This window comes from Echinops telfairi, unplaced genomic scaffold (assembly GCF_000313985.2).
Source record: "Echinops telfairi isolate 266 unplaced genomic scaffold, ASM31398v2 ScPeMD7_7468;HRSCAF=8506_0, whole genome shotgun sequence".
NCBI lineage: Eukaryota > Metazoa > Chordata > Mammalia > Afrosoricida > Tenrecidae > Echinops > Echinops telfairi.
In genome coordinates, this window is record NW_022111369.1 from 71873882 (window position 1) to 71887418 (window position 13537).

A 13537-nucleotide genomic window follows, 5' to 3' on the forward strand; every position below is an offset into this window, starting at 1 on the left:
CCCCACCCCCTGCCAGTCCACTGATTGGCTCATTGAGGTAGGTTGGCCATCTGGTCCTTTGTGTGTAGTCCCCTCTGCGTTTGGGCTTTTCTTGCTGCTCCAGGATTGGCTAGCCTCAGTCTCTGGGTACATCCTACTTTGCACTGCTAGGAAATATGAAACCACAGCCAGCCCGAGATCACGGCACCAGTCACAGGGCAATCTGGCTTTGCACTACTAATTCACAAGTTTAATGTCACACACACTACACACTCAAATGTTCAGCCCTTCATAGCACATACCAACGTTATCAGGGAAACTTGATTACCACAACCAACCATGTTAGAGAATACACACGGTTCTGACAAAAAAAGTCATGATGACAGAATGGTTTTCAGACACATTCTACTAAAAATCAACAACATGGAGGCAGAATTTTATATGTTCAAGTCATAAAGATGCACAGCAGTGACTTCAAGTTGCCATTATGTATGTTTTGTATTCAGAATTCAAAAACTCACCCATATCCCATGGAATGTTACCTTGATACCCAAGACAGTATAATCTTTCTATAGTTGGTTGTACCAAAAATAAATATATAACCAGTAAAGGATTTCACATTCTCTTTTAAAAAAGCATTCACACACTTAAAAAAATGGGATGAAGTGGCATTTCCTCCTTCTTAAATATGTTTCTAGAGCTACTAAAATTTTGCATTTACAAAATAATTCATTAAACTGTTCCTCTGGATTGTACAAGAAGGGCGATGACAGGGTCCGCGTATAAGACGTGACAGATAAACCTGAATCAGACTTGGCGTCGTTTTCTCTGGCATCATCAGAGCCTTCCTCTCCTGATGTTTCCTTGCTCCATTTTGGGTAGGTCAGTCCTTAACCGGGTTCCCCTTCGCCCCTCTTCCTTTTTGCTTGAACTTTGGTGTCTACTGATGTGTCTTTTCCCGCCACCTCCTGTAGCTTCACCTCTACTTTTCCAGGCACAGAAATACTGACAACCTTGTGGACACCCTCTTGGACTTCTCCACCACCTCTTTGGCCAAGATTTCCTTCCTTCTGGGCCCTTTGACTTTGGGGAGGGCATTTGCCAGTTGCCTGTGGACTGCAGGCACAGAGAGCTTTCTGGAAGCGTGTTTGCCTGGCTGCCACTGCTCTGCCTGCCCCTGAGCAGCTAGGACCTGCAGCAGTAGCTATCAGCATTCTTTAACCTGTACGTGAACAGAGAAGATCCTCAGAGTCAGAGATTTATGATGTTGCTGGCTTTGAAAATGATGGAAGAGTCCACGAGGCTAAGAATGTATATAGCCTCTCAAGAAACAAAAACACACTCATTGCCATGAATTGATGCCAACGCATAATGACCCTGACTCATAGCAACTCTGTAGGAGAGAGCAGACTTGACCTTTTGAATTTTCTAGACTATAACACTTCACAAGAATACCTTCCCCTTATGCCTCTAGATGGACATTTTATTTTTACCCTATTCTAGCATATTTTGGACTTGAAAATTATCTAAATCCAAATCTTCCACCTCTAAAGCCTTCATTCTCTTAAACCGTCTTATGATTTCTGCAATGAAGTATCATGGAACATTTCTTTCTTGCCAACTTGAAGTAAAAAGCAAACTCTCGAGGTTTAGTGGTTATAGGCTGGGCTGTTAACTTGAAGGTTATCCGTTCAAATCACCAGATGCTCCTGGGGGGAAAGATGAAGTTTTCTATTTTCATGAGGGTTTGCAGTCTCACAGACACACACCCTACAGTGTTACAATGAGTCAGAATTGACTCCAGGGCAGTGCATTTGGGAGACTGAAGAAAGCGCTCTGGTAGCAGAGTGGCTTATGCTTCGGGCTAACCACAAGGCGGGCAATCTGGATTCAGCAGACACTGCGCCAGATGATGTTGAGGCTTTTTGCTCCCATCAAGATGTACAGGCACAGAAACCCATGGGCATGGTTCCACTCAGCTCTCTGGGGTCTCTTGTAGTTGGCATCAACTTGATGGCAGTGATGAGTGAAGATATGAATTAGTTTGGGGGCCTGGTGTCTATGATATAAGACTTGAGACAAAGCATTATGGATGTGTAAAGTGATGGTGGGCAGCAAGTGGTGAGTACAGGTCCTTGGACTAGAGTACATACCTCTCCCTCCTTGTTTGGAAGTTTCCTTCATCTGTGGCAACTTGTCACAATTTGTGTCTGAGCTGTGTGTATGTGCATGCAGTGAGAAAAAGCAGCAATGTATACTTGATCGGGAATGCAGATGTTTTTCTACGGATTACAAATTGATCACTATTCATCATATGAGTATCTTCAACTAGCGAACATGTTTGTTATAAAGAGCTACAATAAAATAGTATATCTTCTTAGTCTTTTAAAAACTAGAATATTTGGTGTAAAATGTTTAGTTAATTCATCTGGAAACTGATATGTTATTTTAATTTTGAAATATTTTCTGAAATAATTAAGAGCATTCCTTTGATTGTTTTTTCTATGATAAAATAAAAAAGTCTTTAATTGGCTTCATTCCCTATGGACTGGTTCATGTTATATCCTCCAATCACAAAGGGGTCAAGTTTACACTGTATTTTTCATACACCTTTCCATTTAATACTCATAATTGAGTGCAATACTACATAAAAACATTTTAGCAGAAAATTTGGTATAGGATGATAAAACACTAAGACATATTATTTGCATTACCCTGGTTGTGAAATCCTGTTAGAAATATCTGAAATTGTATAGAAAACATGTGACATGATTGTGTAGATCTGAAGTGTTTATGTGAAGAAGTATGTGATGTTTCTTTCATTTTTTCTTTTATTTGATAAGTATGTTTGATGTGTATACATCAGTATTTGCTTCATAGAATTTTATCAGGAACAATGCGTAGGTAAATGAATAGCACAGAGATTCACTTGTTCTACCACCACTCATCTGTCATTTTGTCAAACTGTGGTGGCTTGCTTATTGCTATAATGCTTAAAATTATGCAACTGGTATTTCAAATATGAGCAGGGTCCATACATGGTGAAAAATGTTTCAGCATAGTCTCCAGAGGAAGAACAGACTACAAAGAAGGAATAGGCTGTTTACTGCATGATTAGCCACTGAAAATCACATGAATCATGTAGAACGTTTTTAGATATAGTGCTAGAAGATGTGGCCTTTATGTGGGAAAGAACTAAAAAAATAATAATAAAATAAAACTACAGATGAAGAGCACCCTCCTCAAAGTACAGTCCATCTTAATGACATCCATGGAGCAGCCCATTCAGGACTTTTCTTTGCCCCAGAGTTACCAATCAAAAGGAGACGAAACATATACAAATATTTATTAAGAGTCAGATCTTGTAATGCACAAAGTATGGATCTAGGAAAGTTGGAACTCATCAAAATGAAGTGGAACTCCTGAAGATCACTGCCTTGGCACTAGTGTGTTCAAGTGCACAAGAATGGGCCATTTTGAGCCAGACAGTCATATTGTTTACTTTGCCAGGAAGGACAAATTTAAAAGAAGCAGTGTATTCATCATCAAAAACAGCATTTCAAAATCTATGCTGAAGCACAACGCCTCTACGATGGACTATCTACACACTTAAGGAAGTCGAATTAATATTACTATGATTCAAATTTAGGCACTGACAATTGAAGTTAATGGTGAAGAAATAAAAGAATTCTTATAGTTTTGGGTTCAAAATTTAGGAAACATGAAATCAAGATGGATTGATGATTATCAGGTTTGGGGTGTGATTGGCGGGAAACACAAAGGGAAGATTAGGAATGGGAAAATGGGGCCGTGATGAGAATTAGAAAGCTAGCGCTCTCACAGTAGGATTTTACAAGACCAACACATTTTGCATGGCATATGCTAGTTTTCAACAACACAAACAGTGGCTACACATGTGGACCGTGACATATGGAATTCAAAGGAGTCAAACAATCCAATAGGCAAAATCAATGTAAAAACTCGATATCATGAGCCAAAGCAAGAACATGGGCAAACTGTGGAACACAACATTATTGGCTCATTTATAAAGCTGGAGAAAAACAAATAATCCATATACGCCAAGTTATGGCCTCCAATATATCCTGCATGAATTCAGAGTCATCTGAAAAGCAGCTCTCATACCAATATAGCCAGATAAGTTGCAGAGCAACATCAAGAACATTATAAATGAAGATTGTAATGGCAAAAGATCAATAAAAACACCGAAAGAAAGAAAATAACAAAATGGATGCCAGAGAGACTTTGCGACTCTCCCTTGAATGTATAATAGCTTAAAACACATGGAAGACTTGATGAAGTAAAAGACCTGAATAGAAAATTTCACAGATCATCTTAAGAAGACAAAATAGAGTATAATAAACAAATGTTTAAAGAACTTGAGTTAGAAAGCCCCCCCCCTACTCAAATTTCTTAATATTTCCCAACCTGAGAGAATTGAAATATCCAAGCCTTGAGCTGAAGTATTGAAGGATTTTCTAGGGAAAAAAAATCAAATTTCAGAAACCACACACAAAAGATCAAAAGGATAGCCAGAATGACTCTAATCCCATCAGTTGATATTCAAAAGATAATTAAAAAAAACAAAAGCTGCACCAGTTCATCCACAGGGAGCTTCCCAAGCTCAAGCCAGATTTAGAAGAGTTGGGGAAAAAAGGATATCGCTGATGCCAGATGGATCTTCACTGAAAACATGAAAGATGTAACCTTACCCTAATGACGTTTATTTGTATTATATCGATGATGCCAAGGCATTCAGCAGTGTGTATCAGAATAGAATATAGATAACATTGAGAAGAATGTGAATTCCAGAACATGTGTGTGCTCCTTAATAGCTTGAATATAAGACAAAAGACAGTCATTCGAAGAGAACACAGGAATATTATGATATTAAGTGTCTAAAGTGGATTAGTAATGATCGTTTTTAATAAAACAGTTATATGATCTAATACGCCAGGAATGATGAGTTCAATCAAAATAAGTGGTATTTTATCTACAAACATAACATCATGCTTTAAAATTAAAAAAAGGTGTATGTCAGGTTTGCATCTTTTCACCATATTTATTCCATCTGTATACTGAGCAAATTATCTAAGAAACTGGATTATATAAAGAAAATGTGATATCAGAATTGGAGGAAGTTTTCTTAAAACCCTTTGATATACAGATTTCAAAAACTTGCTTGCTCAGAGTCAGGGAAAATTGAAGCACTAGCAGATGAAAATCCAGGGCTGTATCCTTCAGTATGATTTTTACCTTCATGTAAAACAAGGTTATCTTGAGGACCAAGGTGCACTTCACCACAATCCAGAGTGTTTTTAATCGACTCATATGCATGTAAAAGTGAGACCTTGAATAAGGAATGTCAAAAGAAGAATTGATGCATTTGAATTATGATGCTATCAAAAAATGGTATTGAAACAGATCTGCCCTAGAAGTACAGCCAGATCACTTCTTAAAGGCAAGGATGGCGAGACTTGGTCTCACGTGCTTTGAACATGCTTTCAAGAAATGTGCTTGGAGAAGGACATGGGGCTGGGTAAAGTGGAGGGACAGTGAAAATGAGGAAGGCCCTCAACAAAATGGGTTCACACAGTGACCTCCGCAGTGAATCAAGCATAGGGACAAATGTGCATGTTGCGCAGGACTGGGCAGTGCTCCTTCGGTTGTACACAGGGTCGCTCTGAGCTGGAACTGACTCGATGGCACCTAACAGCAACAAAGTAAGGAAAGCAGAAATCTTCACAAATGGAACAAAAGACAACATCATGTTAAGTGGAGAAAACAGCAAGTTATCTAGGCTTTCAGTTATTTGGATTCACAACCAATGATCCTGGAAGCAGGAGTCAAGAAATCAAATGGCATATTACACTTTGCATATCTGTTGTACAAAACCCCTTTAAAGTGCTGATGAACAAATGTGTCACTTAGAGGACTAATGTACAGCCAGCCCACACCATGGCCTTTTCAATAGCCTCCTGCGCATGTGAAAACAGGACTATGAATTGGGAAGGCTGGAGAAGAATGGACGCATCTGAGCCCAGATGTTGGAAAGGAATACTGAAAGTACCAGGCACAGCAAGAAGAACTACCAGATCGCTCTTGAAAGATGTATAGTCAGAATGTTTCTTAGAAGTGAGCATGGTAAGACTTTATCTTACATACATCTATTTATCAGAAAAGACTAATTTCTGACAATTAAGCTCATGCTTAGTAAAGTAAGGAGTTCAGGAAAAGAAGATGGAGTGACATAATTGATATAATGGCTGCAACAAGGGTCTCCAACATAACAATTGGGCAAGACCGAGTATTTCATGATGTTGTACATAGGGACTATAACCTGGAACCTACTGGAAGGCTCCTAACAACAACAATAACAACAACAACAACAACACTTCTTCTTGTGGGGTTACCTAATATGAATTTAACTTAATGAATTACAATGCATAATTTTCATAACAATAATTTGGAACCTCGCTAAAACAGCTATTTTGATCTTGAGAAATTCAATTCAGTGCATTATTTTGAAAATTAGATGCCTGCACAGAATGTTGAATTTATTTTGTCACATGAAATGTATGCATCACTCACTTAAGGGATACGTGTTTCAATGTGGAAGAGCAGTCTTTTTATGGTTTAAAATTTCAAGGAGAATTTCATGTTTAAGATACTGTTCCTTGTGAGGAGTCTGCATAATTCCATCAAAGTAGTAGTTCCCACTTGGGACAGTTGATTCTCTGGCCATTTTTGCAAAGCATTGGCATTTCTGTATATTGGACCTGAAGAGAAAGAAGAAAATGAGCAGTAAAGAAGTGGAGGAAGAAAGTGAAGGTAGAGGAATGGACAGAGATGTTGATTTTACCATGGAATGAAAAATAATTCTCTTTAATCGAATTATTTCCTTATGAAATCACTTTTTGAGCCAGCCTTTTGTAAAAGAGCATTTTCTTCTGAATTCTCTTTTGTGAAAAGTATATAGAACTCTAACTCGAACAAACAGACTCTCTAATATGTGCGCATGGTGAAAATGTTGCAACCTACAGTTAATAATTTTGATCTATGTATTTAATATATTTATAGTTTAGCATGCAACATTACAAAAAGAAAGCACAGCCTAATTTAGATGAAATATATGAGAGAGAATTCTATTTTGATTCAAATATTGAAGTCCAATTTCATGGAATAGGAAGCCTAGATGTATTAAAATAATAAAGACTTGAAAATAAAGGCATAGTAGAAAAAAACATCATCAATATACAAACAATGTGCATATACAGAAAGTTAAAATTATGCTCTACTATAGAGTAGAAAGTGAAATAGGCCATTATATTTCAAAAGTAATGACATTCTTATTTACTAGAATAAGAACCTTAGTATTCAAAACAACTACAAAATGTAATAGTTCCTTATAATTTCTGCCTTTGATTTGATGAGTCATGGTTTTTATTCTTTTCTTCCTATTAAATTTACATTTTTTGTCCTTCTACAATTAAAATCATATCCTGAAAGTCTTGGATTTCACAGTTCTCACTAGTTTGGAGTGTTAAGTAGGCTATAAATCACTGTTATGCAAAACAATTTTCCTTAATTTAATTTTCTCGTTCTCAGAACCCATTCAGTAATTAGATTAGTGCACTGTTGTGCCCTGGCATAAGTATATGACTATACTGCTTAGCCTAAATTGTTTTGACAACAAATTTGTAGAACTGGGACATGGTTAAATTGGGTTCATTTGTATATGAGTCTCTTGGCTCTTGGAAGATCAACTATCCCTTAGTCATTTTCTTGCCTAAGCCATTTGAGCATAATCACAGGAAATTTATCATCATTTCCTCAAAGAGATGTGTCTTGAACCCTGTGGTAGATCTTCTGTGTCTAATTTATTTATCCACTGTGTCTCTGAGATACATACTAATGCTCTCTTCTGGCTATTTTTAGAAATGCCACTCAGAAACTGCAATACAAGTTTTAGTAGTTAGAGCCATAGAAGAAGTTAACCATTGTCTCAATGATTCTCATTGAAATGATACAGCTAAAATATATATGTATGTCCTCTCAAACATATGGGTTTAAAAATAGTTTTTGAAAAGCAATTCTGTTTATGACTCTACTGTGAATGTCCTGAGCTATATTATATATAGCTTTAATAGAGTTATCTGGATTAAAAGAAAGTGATGTGTCTAATAAATTAAAAAAATTCAAGTACGTTCATATGTAATTATTCACATAGATAGTTTTCTAAATAAGTAAATATGTTATTTACAACTGAAGAAACATACAGAATTTCAGAAAATGTAACCTTCTAATGGAGCAATGGATTCAGTGGTAAAGTTCTTATCTTGAACGGAAGAGACCATTACTGATCAATGTACTTCATGCACAGCTACCTCTCATTTGTGAATGGAGCTTGAAGACAGCTATCCTTCTGAACAGAGTCCAGGGTACCGTTCACTGTGAGACAGAGAAGTAAGAAATAATTGGAATTTACTTCCTAATATTAGCCAAGGAAAACCCTGCGGATCACAATTGTCTGAGCAGCGTCAGATCATAGTGATGTCACAGGACCAAGGAGGTTTTCTTTTGAGGATGCATGGCTTCTCTACTGATCAGGGTCCACATGGATGACAGCGAACCACCACCAACTTTTCATTGTTTGGTGACATTTTCTAAGTCCAGTATATGTAATAAAATTCTATTGATAGCAACCAGTAATTTATAATGTGGATAATCATGTAGTAGCCTAATATTAAGGTTTTTGATATGAATGTAATATAATATTCAAAGTAATGGAATAAAGTATTGGCAAATTATTATACATAATAAAAGACACTAATAATCAAGTTCTTAAAAGTTTACTTGTATCCACATAGTTTGCCAAAATAGTCATATATTGTAAAAAAGGGGGTCAGATAGAAGCATCTGGGTCTTCTGCCTTCACAAAGGGGAAGAAAAATGAAATTCCACATCAGCTCAAGTCTGATCCCTATGAGCCAGGGGTCAGAAATGCCTCCAGCCATCCATCTTCATACCAATTCTGACGCCAGCCATCCTTCCCTTTGCCACTACTCCCATGCTTGTCATTAATCAATTCTGACTCATAAACGCCCTATAGGACGGAGTAGAACTGCTCCTTTAAGTTTTTGAAATTGAGAAACTCTGTAGATGCCACCAGCCCAATCTTTCTCTTTGAATGACTGGTGGGTTTGAACTACTGACTGCGTGATAAGAAGCTCAACACCTAACCCAAATTGTGACCAAGGCGCCAACCCTCATATGGCATTCTCTAGTTCTTGGCCCAATACTTTCTTAAAATGGCTATACAGATTTCGTATACTCTAATTATAATTATGGACTTTATTAGGGAAATTAACAGGTCATAATTAAGGATCACAATGTTCAAGACATAGTTCTTCAATCTAGATAGTCACTTCACAACCATTTCCAAAACAGACCTCTCTTTGGTCCTTGATCAACTAGCCACTGAGCACCTTGGATTTGCTTTTCTCAAACAAGGTTATAAAGCTATTTTAGGACTACTGATAAATGCGCAAAGGATACCTCATAATGTTATAAGTCTTAGCCCAAAAGGCATATAGCTCCATCTCTGTGGGTCTGTAAACTAAACTGCCCCATTTAAATACCTGGAGGCACCTCACTCCACAAGTAAGTTTCTCAGTTTAACTTACTCAAGAACTAAGAAGCCCATAGTTTGTCTCCTGCTTTGGTGTTTGGTTTCATTGCTGTTACTTCTTTGCCTCTTCTTTACTGCTTTTCATTATCACAGTTTTCTCTCCCTGGATGGAGTAGTTCAATGCTCAGGCATTGAAGGATGTTGGCTTTTCTTTGGTGATGGTCATAAGATTAGCCATTTCTGCTGGTGAGCTGGCTCATTTTATACCTAGCAGGATAGCAAAATTACTTGAAACACTTACTAATCTATGCCTGGAACTTTGGAAGACAGCCACTTGGCTAACTGACTGAAAGAGATCTATATGTGTACCCACTCTAAAGAAAGGTGACCCAACAGAACATTTGGATTACTGAAAAAAATATCATTAACTTCATCTGTCAGTGAATGGCGTCACCTCACTATTACTCCTAATAACCCATGTACATCATTTTGCTTCTTCTCCATGAAACCCTATGCGTTCAGGTCTAGAGGTCCTACTCCCAAAGGAAGGAATACTCTCACCTGGAAACACAGCACTGATTCAGTTGAAATGGCAGTTAAGAATACTCTCTGGTCCACTGGGGCTCCTCATGCCTTGGAATCAAGAGCGAAAGAAGGGTGTTACTGTATTGAGTGGTATTATTGATCCTGATTACTAAGGAGAAATTGAATTGATGTTACATAACTGAGGTAAAGAATATGTCTGGAATCGAAAAGATTCCTCTGGCCATCTCTTAGTACTGCCATATCCTGCGATTAAATTCAATGGCAAAGTACAGCACTACAATTCTGAACTGACTATTAATAGCCAAGACTCATCAGGAATGAAGGTTTGGGTCACCCTACCAGGCAAAAAACCCACAGCCAGTCAGGTACCCACTGAGAGTATTGGAAATACAGAAAGGGTAGTAGAGCAATGCAGTTCTAAATACAAGTTGCAGCTGCATGACCAGCTGCAGAGATAAGGACTGTGTTGGTTATGAGTTACTGAATTCCTATTTGTATGTATCCAGCAAACGTTTTTGTTTTGTTTACTTAAAATTAAAATATCAAAATGAGAACTAGTGTCTTTTTGTTGTATGTTTATTGGTAATACCATGCTAAGTAAGTATGATTTTATTATAATCTTTGGTGACTATTTCAGGTTAAGTCATTGTATACTGTTGTAGAGTTGACAAGGGGTGATCTGTGATGATTAGGGTTTATGTCAAGCAGACAATTCTGGCTAAAGGTTAAGGTGAAGCCCAACCTATCAACTGGGTTGCAGCCTGATGACACCTCCTTGGTATAATAAGCCTTTTTGTATAACACAGAGATACCAAGCACAATAGACTCTATTTAGCACTTCACATATTGCCAGAGATAGATCTTGCGTCTTATTCCGGGATCTCCTTTGCATTTCCAGCCAATGCCAGGAGCCATCGTGTGACTATGGACTATGGATTAATTACACCAATTTTGGATCTTTCATCCACCAGCTCCAACATCCCCTTCCCCAACTGATACATGCGCTTTGTCATCATGTTTCTTGTTTGTCGGTTTCCATGATTGAGGATAAGCCTTACTTAAATCGAACTGGACTTACCTATTTCTACAACGGTCTATGCCATTTCTTGGTATAAATATATTTCCATACACAAACACATGTAAGCACCACTGGTTTTGCTTCTCTATAGAACCCAACCAAATACAATGTCAGAATATGGTATTTGTTCATTAAATGAATTCAGGTACCAAACAGCTATTATTACGTGTGGTTAGGTGCCTTTGAGTCAAGTCCAACTAATCACTACCCTATGTGAAACGGAAGGAAACACTGCCTAGGCCGGTGCCACCCTCCTGCTGTTTGGAAGGCTGGAGGCCATGGTTGCAGCCACTGTATCAATACAACTCTTCCAGGGCCTTTCTCATTTTTGCTGCCCTTCTACTTTACCAATATGATGTCCTTCTCCAGGGACTGGACCCACCTGACTCAGGTGCCATGCTCCAAGCCATGGTACTTACAACATTCTTTGCCCACACTAAAGTTCAAATGCATGTGTTTTATTTTGTTTCTTTAATCTTGCTTATTTAATGTCCAAATTTCAAATGCATATGAGTCCATTGAAAATACTTTAGTTCTTGAAGAAACATCCTTGCTGTTTCAAATTTTAAAGATAGCTTGTGCCACAGATTTACCAAATACAACCTGTCTTTGATCTCTTGACTGCTGCTTCCATGAGCCTTGATTGTGGATACAAGCTGGATGACATTCCTGACAATCTTGATCCTTTCTCCATTTATCATGATGCTACATATTGGTCTATTTACGAGGATTTTGCTTTTGCTTATGTTGAGTTGTAATTCTTACTAAAGGCTGCAATCGCTGATCTTCATCAGCAAGTGTTTCAAGACCTCCTTACTTTCAGCATGTAATAGTGTGCATTCGGCATATTGCAGGTTAATAAGCCTCCCCCTAATCCTGATGTTCAGTCCTTCTTTTTATTATCCAACTTATCTGATGACTTTCTCAGCAAGCAGATTGAATAAGTATGATGGAAGGATAGGACCTAACACACCCTTTTCTTTATTTTAAACCATGCAGTATTTTCTTGTTCTGTTCCCACAATTTCCTCTTTATTCTTATATAGGCTTAACAAAGCACCGTGAAATGTTCTGGAATTGCCATTATTCTCAAGGTTATCCGTAGTTTGTTATGATCCACATAGTTGAGTGCCTTGGCATAATAAAAAAAGCACAGGTATACATTTTTTTCTGGCATCTCTATGGACTTTCAGCCAATGTCCATTTGGCATCAGCAATGATATGCCCCTTGTTCTACATCCACTTCTAAATCAAGCCTGGACCTCCAACAGCTCCCTGTCAATGTCCTGCTGAAACCACTGTTGAATGATTGTTACTAAAATGCACTTGCGTGTGTTAATAACGATGGTGCTCTGTAATTTGAGCATTCTTTTCAGGCATTTTCTTTGCAATGGTTATAAATAGGGATCTCTACCAGTCAGTTGGCCAAGTCCCGTCAGTCGCTCTCTTTCAGCACTTCATCAGCTTCCAGTACTTCATCAGCTCGTTGGGACAGTTTCATTGGTATTCCATGAACTCCTGCAGCTTTGGTTTTGTCTCGTGCTTCTAGTGCAGCTGGAACGTCATCTTCTGGTCATATTGATTTTATTACTGCCTCATGAAATAGAGGGATTGTCGACTAGATGATGTTCGTAGGACAACTCCATACATGTTTTCCATTTTCTTTTCATTCTTGCTGCATGGTTCAATGTTTTGCCCATGGAATTTTTCAATATTGAAACTCAAGACATGATATTTTTCTTGAGCTTTCAGTTTCAGGTATATTGAATAGTATTTCTTTTTGGTTGTCTAACTCCAGATCTTTGTACAGTTCATTGTACTATTTTACTTTCTCTTTTTGAATGTCCTTTAAAATATTCTGTTCAGTTTTTCACTTCATTATTTTTACATTGGCATTGACTACTATGAACTTAAGAACAAGTTTCAGAGTCTTTTCTAGAATCAGCTTCCTTCTTTCCTCTTCTTTTTTTTTTTTACATTTTAGGCACTCCTTTTTATCTTTCTTTCGTTCTTTTTTTATCATTTTATTGGTGGCCCATACAACTGCTATCACAATCCATACATACATCAATTGTGTGAAGCACATTTGTACATTTGTTGCCCTCATCATTCTCAAAACATTTCCTCTCCACTTAAGCCCCTGGCATCAGCTCCTCATTGTCTCACTCCCTCCCAACTCCCCCCTCCATCACGAACACTTGATAATTTATAAATTATTATTTTGTCATATCTTACACTGTCTGACGTCTCCCTTCAGCCACTTTTCTGTTGTCTGCCCCCCAGGAA